At 45.5% G+C, this 21,836-nt stretch overlaps 1 protein-coding gene across 10 annotated transcripts in view; it reads left to right on the top strand.

Annotated features, from left to right (window-relative positions):
- LOC144699607 (rho GTPase-activating protein 44) overlaps window positions 1–21,836 on the top strand; it is a 342,828-nt gene that overhangs the window by 165,664 nt on the left and 155,328 nt on the right. The window contains exon 1 of one of the 10 annotated variants that reach the window (XM_078570668.1): window positions 10,839–10,901. The exons of the other annotated variants lie outside the window; for them this stretch is intronic. The gene's annotated coding sequence lies outside the window, so the exon portion shown is untranslated. Of the gene's footprint in view, window positions 1–10,838; window positions 10,902–21,836 lie in introns of those variants that run through there. 10 annotated transcript variants of the gene reach the window in all.

Here is a 21,836-nt window from a genome sequence, read left to right as displayed (position 1 = left end):
TTAAAAGGTACCTGGATCAGCACCTGAAGTGCTGTAACCTGCAAGGCTACAGACCCGGTGCTGCAAGGTGGGATTAGAATGGGCAGCTAAGTTTCTCTTTATTTTTTTTCGGTGAGCGCAGAAACGATGGGCTGAATGGCCTCTTTTTGTGCCATAACTTTTCTATGGTACTTGGATAGATTAGGAGCTTTCTGTCACTGTAACATGCGCTTTCTGTCTGGACTTGTATCTGTCACCCGTCCCCCAGTATATTCTGGGCTGGAAATTGCTGTTTCCCTTTCTTTGAGGACGGCCAGTTGTACAATTACATATTTAACCAATCTGTAAAATCTGCTTGGTTTGGATTTGTGAGTTGGCTCAGCTCTCATCCTTGGAAATTAAGTACAAAATACTGGATTTCTGGGCCTGATAATAAAATTGTAATCCAATTTCAGGATTCAGATGCTAGGTTACACCCTGAGCATGAGATTACTGTTCTACTCGATGCCAGCACAGCCTGTCTGATTAGTTATTTCACATCTTACAGTGTGCATTGTTGTGGGGTTTTGCTTTCCAGTTTGGATAAGCCGTCTGCAGCAATATAGCAGAAGCTGTTGGAAAAACACAGCAGTCATGTCAGCATTTGTAAAGAGGCTTGTAAAGATGAAACATGAACCTACGCATTCACTTCACAAATGCTGAAGCACCTGCCTATGCAGCATTTCTATTTCCGATTTTTCCATTTTGCTGATTTTTTCCCCCTCGTGCTGCCTGCTATCCACGACTATTAGGAAACCTTCCTGTGATACGTGAACTGAAGGATTAATAGTTATTACATAGCAGTTGTAAGTTATTCTAGAAATGATTTGCAGTTTTTTTGCTGAATGTGGGTAGAATCTATGCCATTGACCAATCTTGGCATCAATTCCTTCTGTATCCATCCCAATTGGATAAGTGTCATGAGACGTTACATAACTACAAGGTCCACAGGGTACCTTTAATATTTTAAATTTGCCAGCAGCTCAAGCTCATTTGAACAAAAAAAAAGCTCCAGCACCAACACTCATTCTGCTAAATTCTACTGACAACAGTGTCAATAGTACTGAAGACTTGTGCTCCAGAACTTGCCATGACCCTAGCCAAGCTGTTCCAGTACAGCTACAACACTGGCATCTACCTGGCTATGAGGAAAATTGCCCAGGTATGTCCTGCACACAAAAAGCAGGACAAATCCAACCCAGCTAATTACCGCCTTATCAGTCTACTCTCGATCATCAGTAATGTGATGGGAGGGGTCATCAACAGTGCTATGAAGCGGCATTTGCTTAGCAATAACCTGCTCACTGACACTCAGTTTGGGTTCTGCCAGGGCCACTCAGCTCCTGACCTCATCACAGCCTTGGTTCAAACATCGACAAAAGAGCTGAAGTCCTGAGAGGAGGTGAGAGTGACTGCCCTTGAAACTGAGGCACCATTTGATTGAGTGTGGCATCAAGGAGCCCTAGCAAAACTGGAGTCAATGGGAATCAGGGGGAAACCTCTCTGCTGGTTGGAGTCATACCTAACCCAGAGGAAGATGGGTTGTGGTTGTTGGAGGTCAGTCATCTCAGCTCCAGGACATCACTGCAGGAGTTCCTCAGGGTAGCATCCTCGACCCAACCATCTTCAGCTGCTTCATCAATGACCTTCCTTCCATCATAAGGTCAGAAGTGGGGATGTTCGCTGATGATTGCACAATGTTCAGCACCATTTGCAACTCCTCAGATACTGAAGCAGTCCATGTCCAAATGCAGCAAGACCTGGACAATATCCAGGCTTGGGCTGACAAGTGGTTAGTAACATTCATGCCACACAAGTGCCAGGCAATGATAATCTCCAACAAGAGAGAATCCAACCATTGCGCCTTGACATTCAATGGCATTACCATCACTGAATCCCCCAGTATCAACATCCTGGGGGTGACCATTGACCAGTAACTGAACTGGACTAGCCATATAAATACTGTGGCTACAAGAGTAGTTCAGAGGCTGGGAATCGTGTGGTGACTAACTCACCTCATGACTCTTCGAAACCTGTCCACCATCTACAAGGCACAAGTCAGGAGTGTGATGGAATACTCCCCACTTGCCTGGATGAGCGCAGCTCCAACGAATAACAAAACACAATTGAGTTCAAATTGCATAATAAGTGGGCCCACTTTGGTAAAGTGATCACACTCTAGGCACAAACAAAAGCAAATTGCAAATAACATTGATTGTGTTAGAATTTACTTGGAATTTTTTATTATTCATTTACAGGATGTGGGTGTCGCTGGCTAGGCCAGCATTTATTGCCCATCCCTAATTGCCCTTGAGATGGTAGCGGTGAGCTGCCTTCTTGAACCGCTGCAGTCCCTGTAATGTAAGTACACCCACAGTGCTGTTAGGGAGGGAGTTCCAAGATTTTGACCCAGCGACAGTGAAGGAACGGCGATATATTTCCAAGTCGGGATGGTGAGTGGTCTGGTGGGGAACTTCCAGATGGTGGCGTTCCCATGCATCTGCTATAATGTCTACTCCCATAAGGCCTGCTATTGACATATATATTTTCTACCTATCATATATTAGTAACAGTAAGCCACCATATAATGGTTTTCAGTGAGATGTTTGATGGGAAAAGAGAAGACTGTTGCAGACTTATTTGAACACACGGAGCTGGTTATTTTCAAAAGTGGGACAGAATAAAGTGGGCGACAACCAAAATGAGTAAATTGGGTGAGGCATAAACCTACACAAGTTCTCTGGCTGAGCTATCTATCCATTATGGTGGAGAGAGCAAGATGATTCAATACTGAGTCTGGTTAGTTTGTTGCCAAATGTTAGCTCCTCTGCTATTTAGACAGTTCTGTTCACAGCAGTTACATATAGGAGGGGGCATTATAAAGAACAAAGAAAGAACAAAGAAAAGTACAGCACAGGGACAGGCCCTTCGGCCCTCCAAGCCTGCACCGATCATATTGCCCGACAAACTAAAACATTTTGCACTTCTGGGGTCCGTATCCCTCTATTCCCATCCTATTCATGTATTTGTCAAGCTGCCTCTTAAACACCACTATCGTACCTGCTTCCACCACCTCCTCTGGCAGCGAATTCCAGACACTCACTACCCCCTGCGTAAAAAATTTGCCCCGCACATCTCCTCTAAAGTTTTCTCCTCTCACCTTAAATCTATGTCCCCTAGTAATTGACTCTTCCATCCTGGGAAAAAACTTCTGACTATCTACTCTGTCCATGCCACTCATAATTTTGTAAACTTCTATCAAATCGCCCCTCAATCTCTGTCGCTTTAGTGAGTACAATCCGAGTTTCTCCAACCTCTCCTCATAGCCAATAACCTCCAGACCAGGCAGCATCCTGGTAAACCTCTTCTGCACCCTCTCCAACGCCTCCATATCCTTCTGGTAATGTGGTGACCAGAATTGCACGCAATATTCCAAGTGTGGCCTAACCAAGGTTCTAAACAGCTGCAGCATGACTTCTCAGCTTTTATACTTAATACCCCTGCCGATGAAGGCAAGCATGCCATATGCCTTCCTGACTACCTTATCCACCTGCATTGCCACCTTCAGTGATCTGTGGACCTGTACACCCAGATCCCTCTGCCCGTCGATGCACTTAAGAGTTCTGCTATTTACTATATAATTCCTACTTGTATTAGACCTTCCAAAATGCATTAGCTCGCATTTGTCCGGATTAAACTCCTTCTGCCATTTCTCCGCCCAAGTCGCCAACCGATCTATATTCCGTTGTATCCTTTGCCAATCCTCTTCACTATCTGCAACTCCTCCAACCTTAGTGTCGTCTGCAAACTTACTAACTAGCCCAGTTACATTTTCCTCCAAATCATTTATGTATATTACAAACAGCAAAGGTCCCAGCACTGATCCCTGCGGAACACCACTAGTCACAGCTCTCCATTCAGAAAAGCACCCTTCCACTGCTACCCTCTGTCTTCTATGACCAAGCCAATTCTGTATCCATCTTGCCAGCTCACCTCTGATTCCGTGCAACTTTACCTTATGTACCAGTTTGCCATGAGGGACCTTGTCAAAGGCCTTACTGAAATCCATGTAGATAACATCCACTGCCCTTCCATCATCGATCATCTTTGTCACTTCCTCGAAAAACTCGATCAAGTTAGTGAGATACGACCTCCCCTTCACAAAACCATGCTGCCTCTCACTAATTCGCCCATTTGCTTCCAATTGGTAGTAAATCCTGTCACGAAGAATCTTCTCCAAAAATTTCCCTACCACTGACGTAAGGCTCACCGGCCTGTAATTTCCTGGATTATCCCTGTTACCCTTCTTAAACAATGGAACAGCATTGGCCATTCTCCAGTCCTCTGGGACCTCACCCGTAGCCAGTGAGGATACAAAGATTTCTGTCAAGGCCCCAGCAATCTCCTCCCTTGCCTCCCTCAGTAATCTGGGGTAGATCCCATCTGGCTCTGGGGACTTATCTACCTTAATATTCTTCAAGACGCCTAACACCTCCTCTTTTTGATCTCAACTGATCCAGGCTATCTACACACTCTTCCCTAGACAAATCAACCACTAAGTCCTCTTTGATGAATACTGATGAGAAGTACTCATTTAGTATCTCTCCCATTTCTTCTGGCTCCACACACAGATTCCCACCTCTGTCCCTGAGTGGGCCTACCCTTTCCCTGGCTACCCTCTTGCTTTTTACATATGTATAAAAGGCCTTGGGATTTTCCTTAATCCTGGTTGCCAATGACTTTTCATGACCCCTTTTAGCCCTCCTGACTCCTTGCTTAAGTTTCTTCCTACTTTCTTTATATTCTCCACGGGTTTCACCTGTTCCCAGCCTTCTAGCCCTTACGAATGCTTCCCTTTTCTTTTTGACTAATCTCACAATATCCTTCGTTATCCAAGGTTCCTGAAACTTGCCTAAATACTTATCCTTCATCCTAGCAGGAACATGCCGGTCCTGAATTCTTATCAACTGACGTTTGAAAGCCCCCCACACGTCAGTTGTTGATTTGCCCTCAAACATCCACCTCCAGTCTAGATTCCTCAGTTCCTGCCTAATATTGTTATAATTAGCCTTCCCACAATTAAGCACCTTAACCCGAGGACTCCTGTTATCCTTATCCACCAGTACCTTGAAACTTACTGAATTATGGTCACTTTTCCCGAAATGCTCCCCTACTGAAACTTCGACCACCTGGCCGGGTTCATTCCCTATTACCAGGTCCAGTATTGCCCCTTCCCTAGTTGGACTATCTACATATTGTCTCAGGAAGCCCTCCTGGATGCACCTTACAAATTCTGCACCATCCAAACCCCTAGCACTAAGTGATTCCCAGTCAATATAGGGAAAGTTAAAATCACCCACCAAAACAACCCTATTGCTTTTACATCTTTCCAAAATCTGCCTACATGACTGCTCCTCAATCTCTCGCCGGCAATTGGGAGGCCTATAGTAAACCCCCAACATTGTGACTGCACCCTTCCTATTCCAGAGCTCTACCTATATTGCCTCGCTGCATGAGCCCACCGAGGTGTCCTCCTGTCGTACAGCTGTGATATTCCCCTTAACCAGCAGTGCAACTCCCCCACCTCTTCTACACCCCTCTCTATCCTGCCTGAAACATCTAAATCCTGGAACGTTTATCTGCCAATCCTGTCCATCCTTCAACCAAGTCTCTGTAATAGCAATAAGTTACAGAGCATACTGAGTGAAAGCAGTTTGCCTCTATCAGTTATGTATTGAAACTAATGCGTTATGTTATTTTACTTCCAAATAAAGTTTAACATTCTTTTTAAATGTTACTTTCACTTAGATTTGGCAAAATGCATGGGCAAACTGTTGGCCTTATTAGCCCAGCATAAACCATTCTTTATTGTCTGGATTTGCCGTATTTAATGGATGGTTTCAGTATTGGGGACTGTACCTTAATTCTTATCAACGCCATAATTTCCCATCCTTGACATCATCAGGTGAATTTATGTCATGCAACACCTATGAATTTAAGGTCCTTTCTGCACTAGAACACCCAAAACCACATGCAGTCCTTTAACTGGATCCAACCAATGTTTTATACAAATAACCACGTAAACTACCGTGTTCTACATAGACTTAGAATTTTTTGAGGGAGAATGCAAGTGGTCATTGCCAGGGAAGGGTGCTGAGGCCTGGTTATACAGTTAGTGCTATAATAGCAGGTAGGGATAGTCACCCTGTGATGCCTGTGAATATTCCTGACGTGCTTTCTTTCATTTGGCGCCACTTCAATCATGAAATATTGTCTCAGGGAACTTCCCCATCATTAATTTGAACTTGGCTCACCAACAACGGGAATTGGCTATTGGATGCTTGGGTTCTCCCAGAGCTCCTTTTTCATGGCCCCTCATTGTTTTGACCATACCAACTCCGCTAATGTACTTACTTCAGTTACAGTCTACTTTGTGGGTGAGTGGAGAATATTAAGGAACATAGGAAGAGGAGAAGGCCATTCAGCCCATCGAGCCTGCTCTGCCATTCAATACGGTCATGGCTGATCAAACACTTCAATGCCTTTTACCCACACTATCCCTTTACGTTATTGTTAATCAGAAACCTATCAATCTCTACCTTAAAATACTCAATGATTGAGCTCCCACAGCCCTCTGGGGTAGAAAATCCCAAAGATTCACAACTCTCTGAGTAATGGAATTTGTCCTCATCTCACCCCTAAGTGGCTTACCCCTTATTTTGAAATTATATCCCCTGGTTGTAGACTCCCCAACCAAGCATTACCTACATCTACTCTGTCTATTCCTTTAAGTATTTTGTAGGTTTCAATTATATCACCTCTCATTCTTCGAAACTCTGGAGAATACAGGCCCAGTTTCCCCAGTCTCTCTTCATAGGACAGTCCCACCATCCCGGGAACAAGTCTGGTGAACCTTCGTTGCAATCCCCCTATGGCAATAATATTCTTTCTAAGGTAAGGGGACCAAAACTGCACACACTACTCCAGGTGTGCTCTAACCAAACTTCTATACAATTGAAACAAGACTTCACTACTCCTGTACTCAAATCCTCTTGCGATAAAGGCTAACATTCCATTAGTCTTCCTAATTGCCTACTGCACCTGCATGTTAGCCTTCAGTGACTTATGGACAAGGACACCCAGATCCCTTTGTACATCTACACTTTCTAATCCCTTACCATTTAGGAAATACTCTGTACATCTGTTCCTTCTACCAAGTGGATAACCTCACATTTTTCCACATTATATTCCATCTGCCATGTTCTTGCCCACTTACTAAGACTGTCCAAATCCTCCTGCAGCCGCTTTACATCTTCCTCACAACACACATTCCTGTCTAGCTTTGTATCATCCGCAAACTTGGAAATATTACATTTGGTCCCCACATCCAAATCATTGATATATATTGTGAATAGCTGGGGCCTGAGTACTGATCCTTATGATATCCCACTAGTCACAGTCTGCGAATGCGAGAATGACCTGTTTATTCCTACTCTCTGTTTTCTGCCTGTTCGCCAATCCTTAATCCAGGCCAGTATATTGCCTCCTATCCCATGTGCTTTTACTTCGCTAATCAACCTCCAGTGGGGGACTTTATCAAAAGCCTTCTGAAAATCCAAGTATACTATGTCCATCAACACTCCTTTATCAATTTTGTCAGTAACATCCTCAAAAAAACTCCAACAAATTCATCAAATATGATTTCCCATTCGCAAACCCATGCTGACTATGCCCAATCAGATCATGATTATCTAAGTATCCAATTATTCTGTCTTTTATAATAGATTCTAGCATTTTCTCCACTACTAGTATAAGGCTAACAGGTCTGTAGTTCCCTGTTTTCTCTCTCCCTCCCTCCTTAAATAGTGAGTGACATTTGCTACCTTCCAATCTTCAGGAACCATTCCAGAATTTTTAGAATTTTGGAAAATGATCACCATTGCATCCACTACCTCGATAGCAACCTCTTTCAACCCTCTGGGATGCAGAATATCAGGTCCCAGGGACTTATCAACTTTCAGTCCCATTAATTTCTCCAATACAACCTTCTTATTAATACTCATTTCCTTCAATTCATTCTCCCTAGTCCCTTGGATCTCTAAATCTGGGAGATTTCCTGTCTCTTCCTAAGTCAAAACAAACACAAAGTAATCATTTAACTTCTCTGCCATTTCTCTATTACCCATTATGAATTCTCCTGACTCTGCCTGTAATGCATTCATATTCTATTCTCCCTTTCTTTACCAGTTTCTTGGTCTTCCTTTGCTGAATTCTAAAAACCTCCCAATCCTCAGGTTTACTACTATTTCTGGCAACTTTATAAGCCTTTTCTTTTAATCTTATACAATCCTTAACTTCCTTTGTCAGCCAAGGTTGACTGATTCTTTGGTGGGGGGTTTTGCACCTTGAAGGAATGTATAGGTGCTGTAAGCTGTGTAATAGTTATTTGAAGACTATCCATTGCCTATGTACAGTCAAACTTTTAATGTATTTTCCCAATCCACCTCAGCCATTTTATCCCTCATGCCTTCATAATTTCCTTTATTCAACTTTAACACCCTGGCTTCAGAGTGAACTACCTCACTTTCAAATATAATGTAAAATTCTATCATATTGTGGTCACTCATCCCTAAGGGCTTTTTTACAACAAGATTATTAATTAGCCCTTTTTCATTACATAGATCTAAAATAGCCTGTCCTCTAGAAAACCATCCCTAACACACTCCAGAAACTTGTCTTCCACAGCATCAGTGCTCAGTTGGTTTACTCACTCTATATGCAGATTGAAGTCACCCATGATGACTGTATTACCCGTGCTACACGCTTCTCTAATCTCCTGATTAGTACCATGCCCCACATTACCGCTACTGTTTGGCGGCCGATAAACAACTCCAGCCAATGTTTGCTGCCCTTTGCTGTTTCTTAGCTCCACCCAAACAGATTCCACCCATTGTTCTTCCGATCTGAGCTCCTCCTTTACTATGGAATGATCCCATCCTTTATAATCAGCAACTCCACCTCCTTTTCCTTCTTGTCTATCCTTCCTAAACGTCGAATATCCTTGAATATTCGGTTCCCAGCCTTGGTCACCGTGCAGCCATGTTTCCGTAAGGGCAATTATATCATACCCATTTACCTCTATTTGTGCCTTTAGATCATCTACCTTATTGTGAATGCTGAGTGTATTCAGGTAGAGGGCCCTTGTCTTTTTGACATCATTCCACATTTGAAGCATACTCAATGCTCTGCTTTGTTTCTCCCGCCTTCTAGTTTCACTACCACTTTCTGCTACCAACTTTACTTCCTTCCAATTTAGGCCACCCCTCAGGTTCCCACTCCCCTGACAAGCGAGTTTAAACCCACCCAAACAGCACTAGCAAATCTCCCAGTGAGTATATCAGTCCCAGTCCTGTTAAGGTGTAACCCGTCCAGCTTGTACAGGTCACATCTGCCCCTGAACCGATCCCAATGCCTCAGAAATCTGATGCCCTCCCTCCTACACCAGTTCTCTAACCACATATTTAATCGATCAATCCTCCTATCCCTATGCTCACTAGCATATGGCACTGGGAGTAATCCTGAGATTACTGCCCTTGAGGTCCTCCTTTTAATTTCCTTCCTAACTCACTGAAATCTGCTTTCAGGCCTCATCCCTCTTCCTACCTGTGTCGTAGGTACCACTGTGGCCCCGACTTCTGGCTGATCCCCCTCCCCCTGAAGGATGCCCTGCAGCTGCTCTGTGGCATCTTTGACCCTGGCACCAGGAAGGCAACACACTATCCGGAGTCATGTCTACTGCTGCAAAAGCGCCTGTCTGATCCCCTGACTATGGAATCCCCTATCACTATTGTCCCTCCATTCTTCTTCCTCCCCCCACGGCTGTACAGCTGAGCCGCCCATGTGCCACAGGCTTGTCTGTGGCTGCATTCCCCCGAGGAACCGTCCTAACCATCAGCATCCAAAGTGGAAACCGATTGGCAAGCAGGATAGACTCAGGGGACTCCTGCACCACCTGCCTGGTTCTCTTAGACTGCCTGGCGGTCACCCATTCCCTCCCTGGCTGTGCGCTTCTGGCCTGCAGTGTGACCACCTCCCAAAACGTGCTATCCAATTGGCCGTCTGCCTCACCGATACACAGCATGGACTCCAGCCGCCGCTCAAGTTATGTCCCTGCTCCAGCTTGACCACTTTAACTCTCTTATAAGCATTGCATGGTACTTTGACCAAAGTTATTAATTTCTCATAATGCCAAGAAAAATAATAAAAACATATTGAAACTTAAGAAAGCTCAAAAGCCTTTGTCCCCCAGGAGCACCATCACATGTCACATCTCAGATAGACACAACACACAACACAACAATGCCCTATGTGAACGGGAAATCACACTATACTTAGTTTAAATGTATTAGAACATTTATATTATGCTGTTGCATAATTTTTTGATGAATTCTGGTAATATTGATCTCCATCCAAATATATAACCCTGATTATTCATTTCTAACATAGCCAATCTTGGTTGCCAAAACTATTGTGCTATTGCATCCCTCTGTTCTCATGTCAGGGAGAAAGACTGTACACAAAATGTCTCGAGGTGTCAACATTTTCAAGAATCCGTTTGGGTCAGGCAGTTCTGCACAGCGACATAGTTACTTATATTAACAGTTAACACCAGTTGCCTCAGAAATGAATTGAAACATTAATATTAAATTGGAATTTCAACAGAATATGGCTGATAGACAGGGTTATCTCCTTGAGTATTTTAGTTTCCAGTTTTGTATTTCGTATTTCCTGGACACAGCCAAGAGGGAATCAGTGGAGTTCTTTGCTGGATAACAATTCACCAGAGATGCAGATCAAAATTTATTGAAAGGAACTGATGAAGAGTGAGAAATGTCATTGTTTTGAAATGGATTTGTCCTTCTTGTTGAGTAAGACAAATATGGCAGCAGTAGTTTTGTGTGCTAAGGTTCTGTACGATTTTCTCATTCATAAATAATTTGTATTTGCCTGAATGACAAGATCTGACAGAGTGCAGCGTACTGGCCTGAATTTTCACACGGATGGAGAGGCTCTTTGACTGCACGCAACTGCTGGCAGAGGCCTGAATCTGGAAGTGTCACCCCCTGAACCAGGCCTGTGCCATTTTTGCAGGGGGTGGGGGATGGGGACAGATTCTAAGCCTCACATCCATGGCTCACAGGGGAAGCTGCCCATATAAACCAGCAGCTGCCTGCACTCACGAGATTTTGCTGAGGTAGGTGCCTGAAACACACAGTGTGCAGATTAGACCTGGTAGGATAGCCAGGGTGCCCTTTTAGAGAAGTAAGGTACCTCTTTGGATGTGGTCCAGGGACACCGCTGGGAGAGGTGAGGCGCCCCTTTGGGTGGGTTAGGCACCTTTTGGGATTTATAAAAGTATACATGGGGGAGAATTTTCTCTGCGTTGGGTGGGCCAGTCAGGAGCGGGTGCAGGCGGGCACAGAGCTGATCGCCACCCACGAACGTCTGCATGCCGCCATTTTACGTGGGCAGGCCAATTAAGGCCCGCCCAGCGTAACGCGTGCCCGGTAGCGCTGAGCGCTCCCTGTGTGGGCAGGGGGAGGAGGGAGAGTCAGGGCCTGCGTGCATGCGCACGAAAGAGCGCAGAAATTTCCCTGGGGCACAGAGCTGCCTCTTGGAGATTAAGATCAAAATGAAACATTGAAATAGAGAAAAAATAAAATAATTCAGACATGTCCCCTAGGACATGTTTATGAATTTTTATGAAAATTTTTATTGAATTAATATATCCTTCATGAAACCTCATCCCGCCCGTGGACGAGGTTTCCTGAAAAATGCGAAGGCCGCCTGGGCTCTTCGCCTGCCCGACAAACCTTAAGGTTGGACCGGCAGCTCTGTTCATTGGTTAATTAGATTATTAATGGCCTTAACAGGCCTTTGACAGTTCAGTGGGCATGCAGCCAACTCCGGTGCGCGCCCGCTGAATGAAAGATTAGCCTGACGTCACCACGCATCATTTTACATGTCGCCCTGTGGAGCCCACCCCCGCACGCTGAACAGAAGATTCTGCCCATGATTGTGTGTAACCTATTGGAACTGTCAAAGCTGTCAAGTGATTTAACTTTGCTGGGATTTAATATTTTTTTAAATGTTAAATTTAAAAAAAACTCAGTGCCTGCTATTTCGCTCTATCTGTTGACATAAGCCTTACGGTATCATTATAGCTGCATGACTGATGTTACAACCTAACATATCATAGAGGGGTGCCTGTTAAGTGAGCAGTTGACAGCTCTAAATGATTATAAAATAGAAATATTTGTTTTCTTAAGAGATTAAGTGCTTAAGTGAAATGTTTGTTTTCATAAGAAATTAGTTGAAGGAATTTCCATGTATTGAATGTTTTTTTTAATCTATGAGAGTTTTTTTTCAATAGCTACACCATCAATAGACACATAATTTTATCTTATGTCAGCATGGCTCCTGATGTTTGCCCATGGTGGACACTAGGTGAGTTGGCATGGAGGGGAGGTAAGGGTAAAGGGTGCTGGGTGGGGGGCATAAGTTGGCACTAAGTTGGCATAAAGGGCCATGAGGTTGAGGGGGAGCATGGGTTGGCATGGAGGGTATGAGGGTCCATGGGAGGTGGGAGGTGAGCATGAGGTGGCATAGGTTGGCAAGGGACATGGCAGGTGTGAGGAGGGATGAGGGCTGGAGGGCTGTATTTTGTTGCAATCATTTTTTAGATAACTTCAGCCTAGTGCTGGGGTACCGAGGCAGGGCCTCCACCCAGCCCCACCTCTGTGCCCGGCTGCCCAGCACTCGTTCCGGGGATGGTGGACCCAACATCTAATCCAGCACGCACCCGCTGCATGTCTCCCGTGTTACGGGGGCACGATGGAAGTGCCCGGCCACTCACGCTTAAGCCTATCGAGGCCCTGAAGTGGCCAATTCATGAGCTGGTGTCTGGAAAGAGGGGGACAACCTCCTTTGGGGTCCCCTGTGCCCATCGGAGGCATCCCCCCCCACAAGCTTAAACCCCATTTTAACTCCCTGGCCTGGCCTCCCAAGCCTGGTCCCTCACCCCCCCCTTGCTGTGGCCTGTCAGCCAGGCCTCATTGCTAACCCAGACTTATCTGAAGCCTGGTCTCCATTAGCTCCTTTTCTCTTGGGACAGCCTGTAGGCCCAGCAGGGGCCACTGCTTGGACCAATCTGATTGGCCGGCAGCTCTCTGAGGTGGGGCTTCCTTCTGAGTGAAGGGCCGAAGTTCAGGCTCATGGAACGTTAGATGGCTGCAGGGGGACTGGTATCAGCCAGGATGTGTTCCCCGCCAACTCTTTGGATGGTGAGATGAGCAACCCTGTCATCTGAAAAATCCTGCCCCTATATGTTACAGTAACACTTTTTTTACTCTCATACTGCAATCCATTTGTAATAAAGCCTAAAAACCACTTGCTTTCTAATTGCTTGCTATACCTGCATGTTAGCTTTGAGATTTGTGCACGAGTCCCTCTAAGTACCAACCCTTGCCAGTCTGGCACTATTTGAAAATATTCTGCATTTCTATTTTCCCTACCAAAGTGGATAGCTTCACATTTCTCCACATTACATCCCTTCTACCTCACTCAATCTGTCTTTATCCCTTGCAACCTCTTTGCATCCCCCTCATAACTTACTGACACACCTCACTGTGTGCTACGTGGTGAGTAGCTCAGTATCTCCATAGTAAAATACAGTGGAAAAAAGAAAACAAGTCCCTGTGGTGGGCAATCTTATTCACACCGCACTTAAACGTGCACATTTCTGTTCATGGGTGGTATTGACCTGTTCATTCAAATTGTCATTTTGCTGCACATATGTTAAAGGGTTCAGGGGAAAGCTAGAAACCTAACAAAGAATAATGTGTTTATTATATCAATTCACATTTTAGCAAAGGGAATGTTGCATGGAGCGGTGAACACTAAGTAAGACGACAAAAAAAGAATGTTTTTTAAGACTTGCTAATTGGTTGTCTGGGCTAAGACCTTTTGTTCTGTAGGAATGGGAAAATTGTTCCTTCAGATCTCAGTCAGTACATGTGTGCCAAAAACCACAGGAAACAGAAGAATGTGTCCATATATATATTGGCTTTACATGAAATCTCACACAAACTGCTGCAATCTAGAACATAAAACTGATCCTTGTTTTATTTCTGGAGTAAACTGTGTGTTATAAGCAATGTTGGTACAAATTACTAGCATGCGTAGTGTGATCTACATAGATATTTCCATCTTATTCTCAGCTCTGCAGTGAAAGCGTTTGTTTATCTATGACCAGCACCTTGGCTGTTGTTCAATCAACATAACATTTGTTCATTTAAAAAGTACACGCTTCAGTAGTTGAAAACTGCTGAATAAATGAGGTCAGAGTAAAGTGATTCAACAAATGGGTTTGAAAAGTTGAGTTACGTTTTAAACATTAAAATTGTTGTGACAATAATGGAATTCTGGCAGACAAACCAGACTCGTTTTCTTTTTGCTGAAGTAAAATAAGAATAGAAAAGCTGTAACTGTTCCTGTGCTGAAGAAATTTTTCGACACATATCTCACACAATAGTACGACTTTGCTTTGTCTGTTGAGAGCTACAAATTAAGCAATTTCCCATATTGTGGTAACCCCCCCCTTAATCCACCCCCAGTTGTGAAGTATTTCTTCAGTTTATTCTTCATATCTTTGCATTTTTTTCACATTCTGTACTTTACTAGAAACATTTCCAGTGCTAGCCAATATTTACCCATAAACCAACATTAATGTATCAGATTATCTGGTGATTATTCCATTAGTCCTTGTGGGATCTTGCTGTGTATAAATTGTCTACTGTGTCTCCTACAATATAAAAAGTGACTAAACTTCAAAAAAAGTACTTAATTGGCTGTAAAATGCTCTGGGATGTCCTGAGGTTGCAAAATGCATTTAATAACTACAAGCCTTTTCTTATTTATACATTTATAATTTACAATCTAGCTAAGTGTTAATGTGTGAACAAGCGAATTAGGAGCAGGAGTAGGCCATTTGGCCCCTCGAACCTGCTCTGCCATTTGATAAGATCTGATTGTGGTCTCTTATTTCCTGCCTACGCCCATACCCTTTGACTCCCTTGTCAATCAAGACAAGACTGAGTAAGATTGTTCAAGGGCCAACGTGAATAATTTTATTTTTTCTAGACGTTTTGTCACATATTGTCATCTGTGGCTACTTTAAATCATCACAAGATGTGATTGTTTCATTGAAGTAAGTAGTCTACGCAATTTCACTCCTTTTCATTCATTTCAATTTATTTTTTAATTCATTCATGGGATGTGGGCATCACTAGCTAGGCCAGCATTTATTGCCCATCCCTAGTTGCCCTTGAGAAGGTGGTGGTGAGCTGCCTTCTTGAATCGCTGCAGTCCCTGTGGTGTAGGTACACCCACAGTGCTGTTAGGGAGGGAGTTCCGGGATTTTGACCCAGCGACAGTGATATATTTCCAAGTCAGGATGGTGAGTGACTTGGAGGGGAACTTCCAGTTGGTGGTGTTCACATGTCTCTGCTGCCCTTGTCCTTCTAGATGGTAGTGGTCGTGGGTTTGGAAGGTGCTGCCTAAGGAGCCTTGATGAGTTCCTGCAGTGCATCTTGTAGATGGTACACACTGCTGCTACTGTGTGTCGGTGGTGGAGGGAGTGAATGTTTGTGGATGGGGTGCCAACCAAGTGGGCTGCTTTGTGCTTCTTGTGCTCCCAACAACATTCAAGCTTCTTAAATGTTGTTGGAGCTTCACTGATCTAGGTAAGTGGGGAGTATTCCATCACACTCCTGACTTGTGCCTTGTAGATGGTGGACAGGCTTTGGGGAGTCAGGAGGTGAGTTACTCACTGCAGGATTCCTAGCCTCTGGCCTGCTCTTGTAGCCACGGTATTTATATGGCTAGTCCAGTTCAGTTTCTGGTCAATATAACCCCCCAGGATGTTGATAGTGGGGGATTCAGTGATGGTAATGATATTGAATGTTAAGGGGTGGAGATGGTCATTTTCTGGCACTTGTGTGGCGTGAATGTCACTTGCCACTTGTCAGCCCAAGCCTGGATATTGTCCAGGTCTTGCTGCATTTGGACATGGACTGCTTCAGTATCTGAGGGGTCACGAATGGTGCTGGACATTGTGCAGTCATCAGAGGACACCCCCACTCCTGACCTTGTGATGGAAGGAAGGTCATTGATGAAGCAGCTGAAGATGGTTGGGCCTAGGACACTACTCTGAGGACCTCCTACAGTGATGTCCTGGAGCTGAGATGATTGACCTCCAACAACTACAACCATCTTCATTTGTGCTGGGTATGACTCCAACCAGCGGGGAGTCTTGCTCCTGATTCCCATTGACTCCAGTTTTGCTCGGGCTCCTTGATGCCACACTCGGTCAAATGCTGCCTTGATATCAAGGGCAGTCACTCTCACCTCACAGTTGATGTATATATCAGACAATTATCTCCAAAATGTGCTTCAGTCACGCTCATGTAATCCAAAATGTTTGAAGACTTGAGGACATTTCAAAGCAAAGGCTGGAACGTTCTAGCCCTGTTGGCCTCAGACGGGCAGGAAACTCGACAAGACGGCGAGAAGACCAAAAATCGGTTAAATGCCATCATGAAACCAGTTTGTGATCATCCGCTCCACCCGTCAACACTGAACGTCAGGAATGTCATTTTAATACATTTGCATTTAGTTATAAGCCCTGCTCGCCGGAATCATCACCCCACATCAAACTTACCACCCACGTCGGTGTGACTTCAGAACGGCTTCACGATTGCCTTTAAAAGGCGTGTACCTGGTGACCTGAACTTTGAGGGGATCTGGGAGGTGAGTGCACACAACCTTGTGCAGTGTTCGTGAGCATCGCCCATAGGACATCAAGAAAGAGGCACTGTGGATTCGAGGTGGGGGCACAGGGAAGATACTTTTTACCGGCTGGTTTTCAGAGAGGTGCCGGGGTAAGGGTTCCAGTGCGGGTCAGATCAGTGGGTGGGGTACAAGGCAGCACAGGCTGAAGAAAGTACACAAGCACATGCCAGGGCGGGTGGGGGTAGGGGAGGGGGGAGGGGGTGAGGGAAGCGGCCAGGCATTTGGAAAAGTTTGTTAAAAGTGAGCGTTCTTCCACAGCTGAGACCGTTCAGCTGCAGCTCCATTGATAGGCTTGCAGTTGGGCCTCTGAAGCTTTTCCCCCACTCAAGCAACACAAAAGCATGAAAGTGCCACCAAATGCTCCAGAACTTTTTACCCCTCAGGTGCAGACTGCAAATTAATGTGTGTTTTAAGAGCCAACTGAACAATTGTCTGACTGGACAAGTTGTACAATCCCCTTGTGAAAGGGGCCATGACACAGTCACTGGCAGAGACGCTCACAGCCCCTTACAATGTCTTTGTTAAGTTTTGGACCAGTATCCATGATGGTTCAAGCTAACAGGGCAGCCTTGCAGTGTGGGTTAGGAGGATGTCTGTGCCTGAGCTGAGAGCACAGCCTGCAGTCCAAAGGGCAAAGCTGCCACCAATCGGTCAGGTGGAGTGGGGCGGAGGTGAGTAGGGTTCCTGACAGCCATGAGGCACATTACACACTGGCCATCCAAGGAGTGGCTGGCACTCTCCTGCATGTGTGAAGCGGCTTGAGACTTAACCAACAGAGGTCCTGAGGATACATATGCTAACCCACCCACTCACTTTGATCCTGCAAAGGGAAGAACAGCAGGATCCTGGAGCTCATCAGAACAAGGAGCCATAGGCAGGGAGACATTTCTGGGAGTTCATTGACAATAGTGAACATTATGTACAAGTGATTAACATCCGTGCCCAGGCTGTGCAAGTCATTCTTCTTAACCTCCCTAACCCTGCCGCTATGTCTTGATGCTCCCCGGATATCCACAGCGGAGGTGGAGGCAGCCTGCTGACTGTGACGCCCTGTCTGTGGTGACCTCGGTTGGCGTCCTCTGGAGGGCCAATACCTGGAGGGCCCCGGTCTGCTTTCGGGGTCCTGCTGTGTGGCAGTGGCACCCTCCTTGGTCTGTGGAGCTGGAGCTGCTGAGGTCACAGGAAGAGGGAATTTGGATGGGCTGGACACTTCTGGAGTCACCTGGATGGATGGCCCCGGGGGGGGGGGTACACCTGCTGATCCTCCTCCCTATGGGTGCCCGTGGGCCCCTGGCTGACTCCTGGAGGAGAAGGGGCAGCTGGAGTGAGATCGAGCTGCCCCACGTCCCTCTCGCATTGACACAGTTGGAGACCAACTAGGGCATCAGCGATGGAGTTCAGCCCACACAGCAGTTCAGGCGCGATGTCCTGGACCAAGGTCTCCATGGGGCTACCTTTCTACCAGTGTTGCCCTCGGTGCGTTGATATTCCAGAGCTATCACCTCAGCCTGAAGGCGGACGGACTCCTCCATCATGCCTTGAAATCTGAGGAGTGCAGCGGACATCCCTTCCTGATGTTCCCGAGCTTGTCTTTACAGCTCCAGCAACTGTGACATGACCGAGTTCAGAGGCTCATCATCTGACTCGGACTCAGCAATGTTCGGGCCTCCAGCAGTCCTCCGAGTGCCGGGGACCTGGGAAGTCCCTGCTGCTGCCTGCTGTGGACCAGACAGTGCGATGTGCTCACCAGATTGTGATCCTGAGGCTACTCTAGAACTAGGATCCACCGAGGTGTGTGTCTCTGCGCTGGTGGAGGGTGTGGGTGAGCGCTGTGGCGAATCGTCAATTAGTTTGTCATCAAATTCTTCTTCCGAGGTGCCTCCAGGGCTTGGGTTGAGGACCTGGGTTGTGGACCCCCTCGGCTGTTTCCCAGATGTGCCTGCGAAAGCAAGGAGAGATAATTAGTGCCTGGCAGGGGACTGTGAAACAGGACACATCACTCACAGCATGGTTGTCTGATGGATGTTGCACTGCTGGATCCTCACTTGGCAGAGCAGCGCCAACCTCACTGTCAGCACAGGACCGGTCCAGATCCTCGCCGGCCTGCTAGATGGCTCTGGTTTCAAAGTCTCTGAGGACCTTGATGTCGGGCATTGCTTCACCTATCTCCCCCTCTTGTTGTGTGCCAGCTTGTCCTGCATGAAGACAGATGGGGAGAGTGTAAGCAGGACGCCTGCCAGGCCAGGTGAGAAGGATGCCTGGCATGTGTGTGGGTGGTGAGTAGTGCCATGGATGGGATGAGGATACAATCTGCAGGACAGATGAAGGTGTGTGTGAGAGAGTGAATGGTGATGTCCCTTGAACTGGCAGTGAGGGCCCTGTGGGTGTGTGATGGGTTTGAGAGTGTGTGAGTTGAGACTGATGAGGAGAGTGACTTACCCAGGCGAAATGGAGGAGATCATTCATCCTCCTTTGGCACTGGGTGGCTGCCTCTTCTGAAGGGCGTTGGCACTGACCACCGCTGCCACCGCTTCCCATGCTGGATTGGTGACCTTGCTTGCTGGCCTTCACCCAGAGCAGGGTAGAGGACTTCAGGGTGGGCCTCCACTGCGTCCAGTAGGGGTCTGAGGCAGGCGTCACCAAATTTGGGGGTAACATGTTTCCTCCCTTCGGCAGCCATGCCTTTGCAGCAGCTTCCGTTGCCTTAGAGAGTGCCAGCTCTGTGCAGGGACACCCTTTAAATATGGCACCCAGACTATTTAAGGGGTAATGGCAGGGCGGGCAAATCAGAGGCCTGCCACATCAGCGAACTGGCGCGTTTCCCGGGAATGCATAATTAATGAAACAGAACGCACTGGGAATGGGACAATGTGGCATAAAAACCCAACATTGCGGAGAGCAGGTAAAACGTCCTTTATCCCACCCACTACTGCACTTTGTGCAAGTCTGGAATCAAGGTACAATGTGCTTAATATTTTAATGCAATTAATGATATGCTAATGGGAAGGATTCATCTTTGTTTTAAACTCACAGTATTAAGATTTTAGAATAAATGGGCTATATTGAATCTAATTTTACATAATATTCAAAGCTCAAGCTGATTTGCAAGACTTTGTGACTAATTAGTTTAACAAAGAGCCAGTAATAGTGAGAATATCAATAGTGTTTATTTGTTCATGGGGATGTGAGTGTCGCTGGCAAGGCCAGCATTTGTTGCCCATCCCTAATTGCTTTTCCTCCCTTTCAGAGGGCAATTAAGAGTCAGCCACATTGCTGTGGGTCTGGAGTCACATGTAGGCCAGACCAGGTAAGGACAGCAGATTTCCCTCCCTAAAGTACAATTGATGATAGTTTCATGGAATAGCTTTTAATTCCAGATTCTTTTTTGTGAATTGAATTTGAATCCACTAGTTGCGGTAGTGGGATTTGAACCCATGACCCCAGAGCATTAGCCTGGACCTTGGGATTGCTAGTCCAGTGACATTACTATACCACCATCTCCCCTCATTCAATTTGCCCAAGGTGGAATAATATGGTGGTTTAAATATGAACACAACAAAGCCATCAAGTGTACAGACTCAGCAGCTAGCCTCACGCCTGGAGTACTATGTACAGTATTGGTCTCCTTATTTAAGGAAAGATGTAAATGTGTTGGAAACAGTTCAGAGAAGGTTTACCAGACTAATACCTGGAATGGGCAGGTTGTCTTATGAGGAAAGGTTGGACAGGTTAGGCTTGTATCCGCTGGAGTTTAGAAGAGTAGGAGGTGACTTGATTGAAACATGTAAGATCCTGAGGGGTCTTAACAGGGTGGATGTGGAGAGGATGTTTCCTCTTGTGGGAGAATCTAGAACCGTTTAAAAATAAGGGGTTGTTCATTTAAAACAGAGATGAGGAGAATTTTTTTCTCTCAGAGGGCTGTGAGTCTTTGGAACTCTCTTCCTGAAAAGGTGGTGGAAGCAGAGTCTTTGAATGTTTTTAAGGCAGAGATGGATAGATTCTTGGTAAGCGAGGGGGTGAAAGGTTATCGGGGGTAGGTGGGAATGTGGGGTTAACGTTACAATCAACCATGATCTTATTGAATGGCAGAGCGGGCTCGAGGGGCTGAGTGGCCTACTCCTGCTCCTAAATTGTAAGTATGTATGTGTTTAAATGAGGACATAATACAAGGGTTTGGGGAGTGTTTGGGATCAATCAGTGATTCAACAAAGGCTCATGTAAATCAGTGCAGCTAATTTGTCTCCGAATAATTCTGATACAGAGTTGGTATGACAATAATTTTTGTTAGGGACTAGTCACTTTTGTTGGATGCTGGTCCTGTTACTAGTGATTTGCAACAATAATTTTGGGCCTTGAAAAATGCCGCTGAGTGAATGAAATATCTACACTGCACATGCTGAGTGAGAAAGATCACCTAAAACATTGGCTGTCAGTTCCCTCATCCACCTGGGAGAAGCAGGTCCTGCCTATCCTCAAAATAACACAGGAAGTCATGGACAGCAAACCACCTGAAACCCAATATTTTATTGCATTTTCAAACTTTGTCTTAGTAAAGCCCATTATTTTAATGACTGCTCCAAGAATAGAGGAAGTTGTGTTTGTGTGGAAATGTTAATTTTCTAGCTTATGGCGATGACTAAATCCAGGGATTTGTTTTTATCAATTGTTCGTGTTTCTACCTAAAGTCCTTAGAGGTCACACAGAACCAGCATGTTCCTTCCCGTTCTGCAGCATCCTGGATGAGAACAGTCCCCTCCTTGAGTTCATAGAGATCTGATCAGTTGTTTTTGTGGTGAATTAAGGAGGATATAGAGTGAAAGACAGTTTGATCTAGTACTCATCCTTTCTAGAGCAAATAGAGTGGGGGGTGCTCTGGCTGTAAGCGGTAAACTTTTCATTAAAATGCT

This window comes from Cetorhinus maximus, chromosome 24, assembly GCF_964194155.1.
Source record: "Cetorhinus maximus chromosome 24, sCetMax3.hap1.1, whole genome shotgun sequence".
In the NCBI taxonomy this organism is placed as follows: Eukaryota; Metazoa; Chordata; class Chondrichthyes; order Lamniformes; family Cetorhinidae; genus Cetorhinus; species Cetorhinus maximus.
Note: the sequence above shows the minus strand (reverse complement) of the source record. Positions and strands in the feature narration are given on the sequence as shown.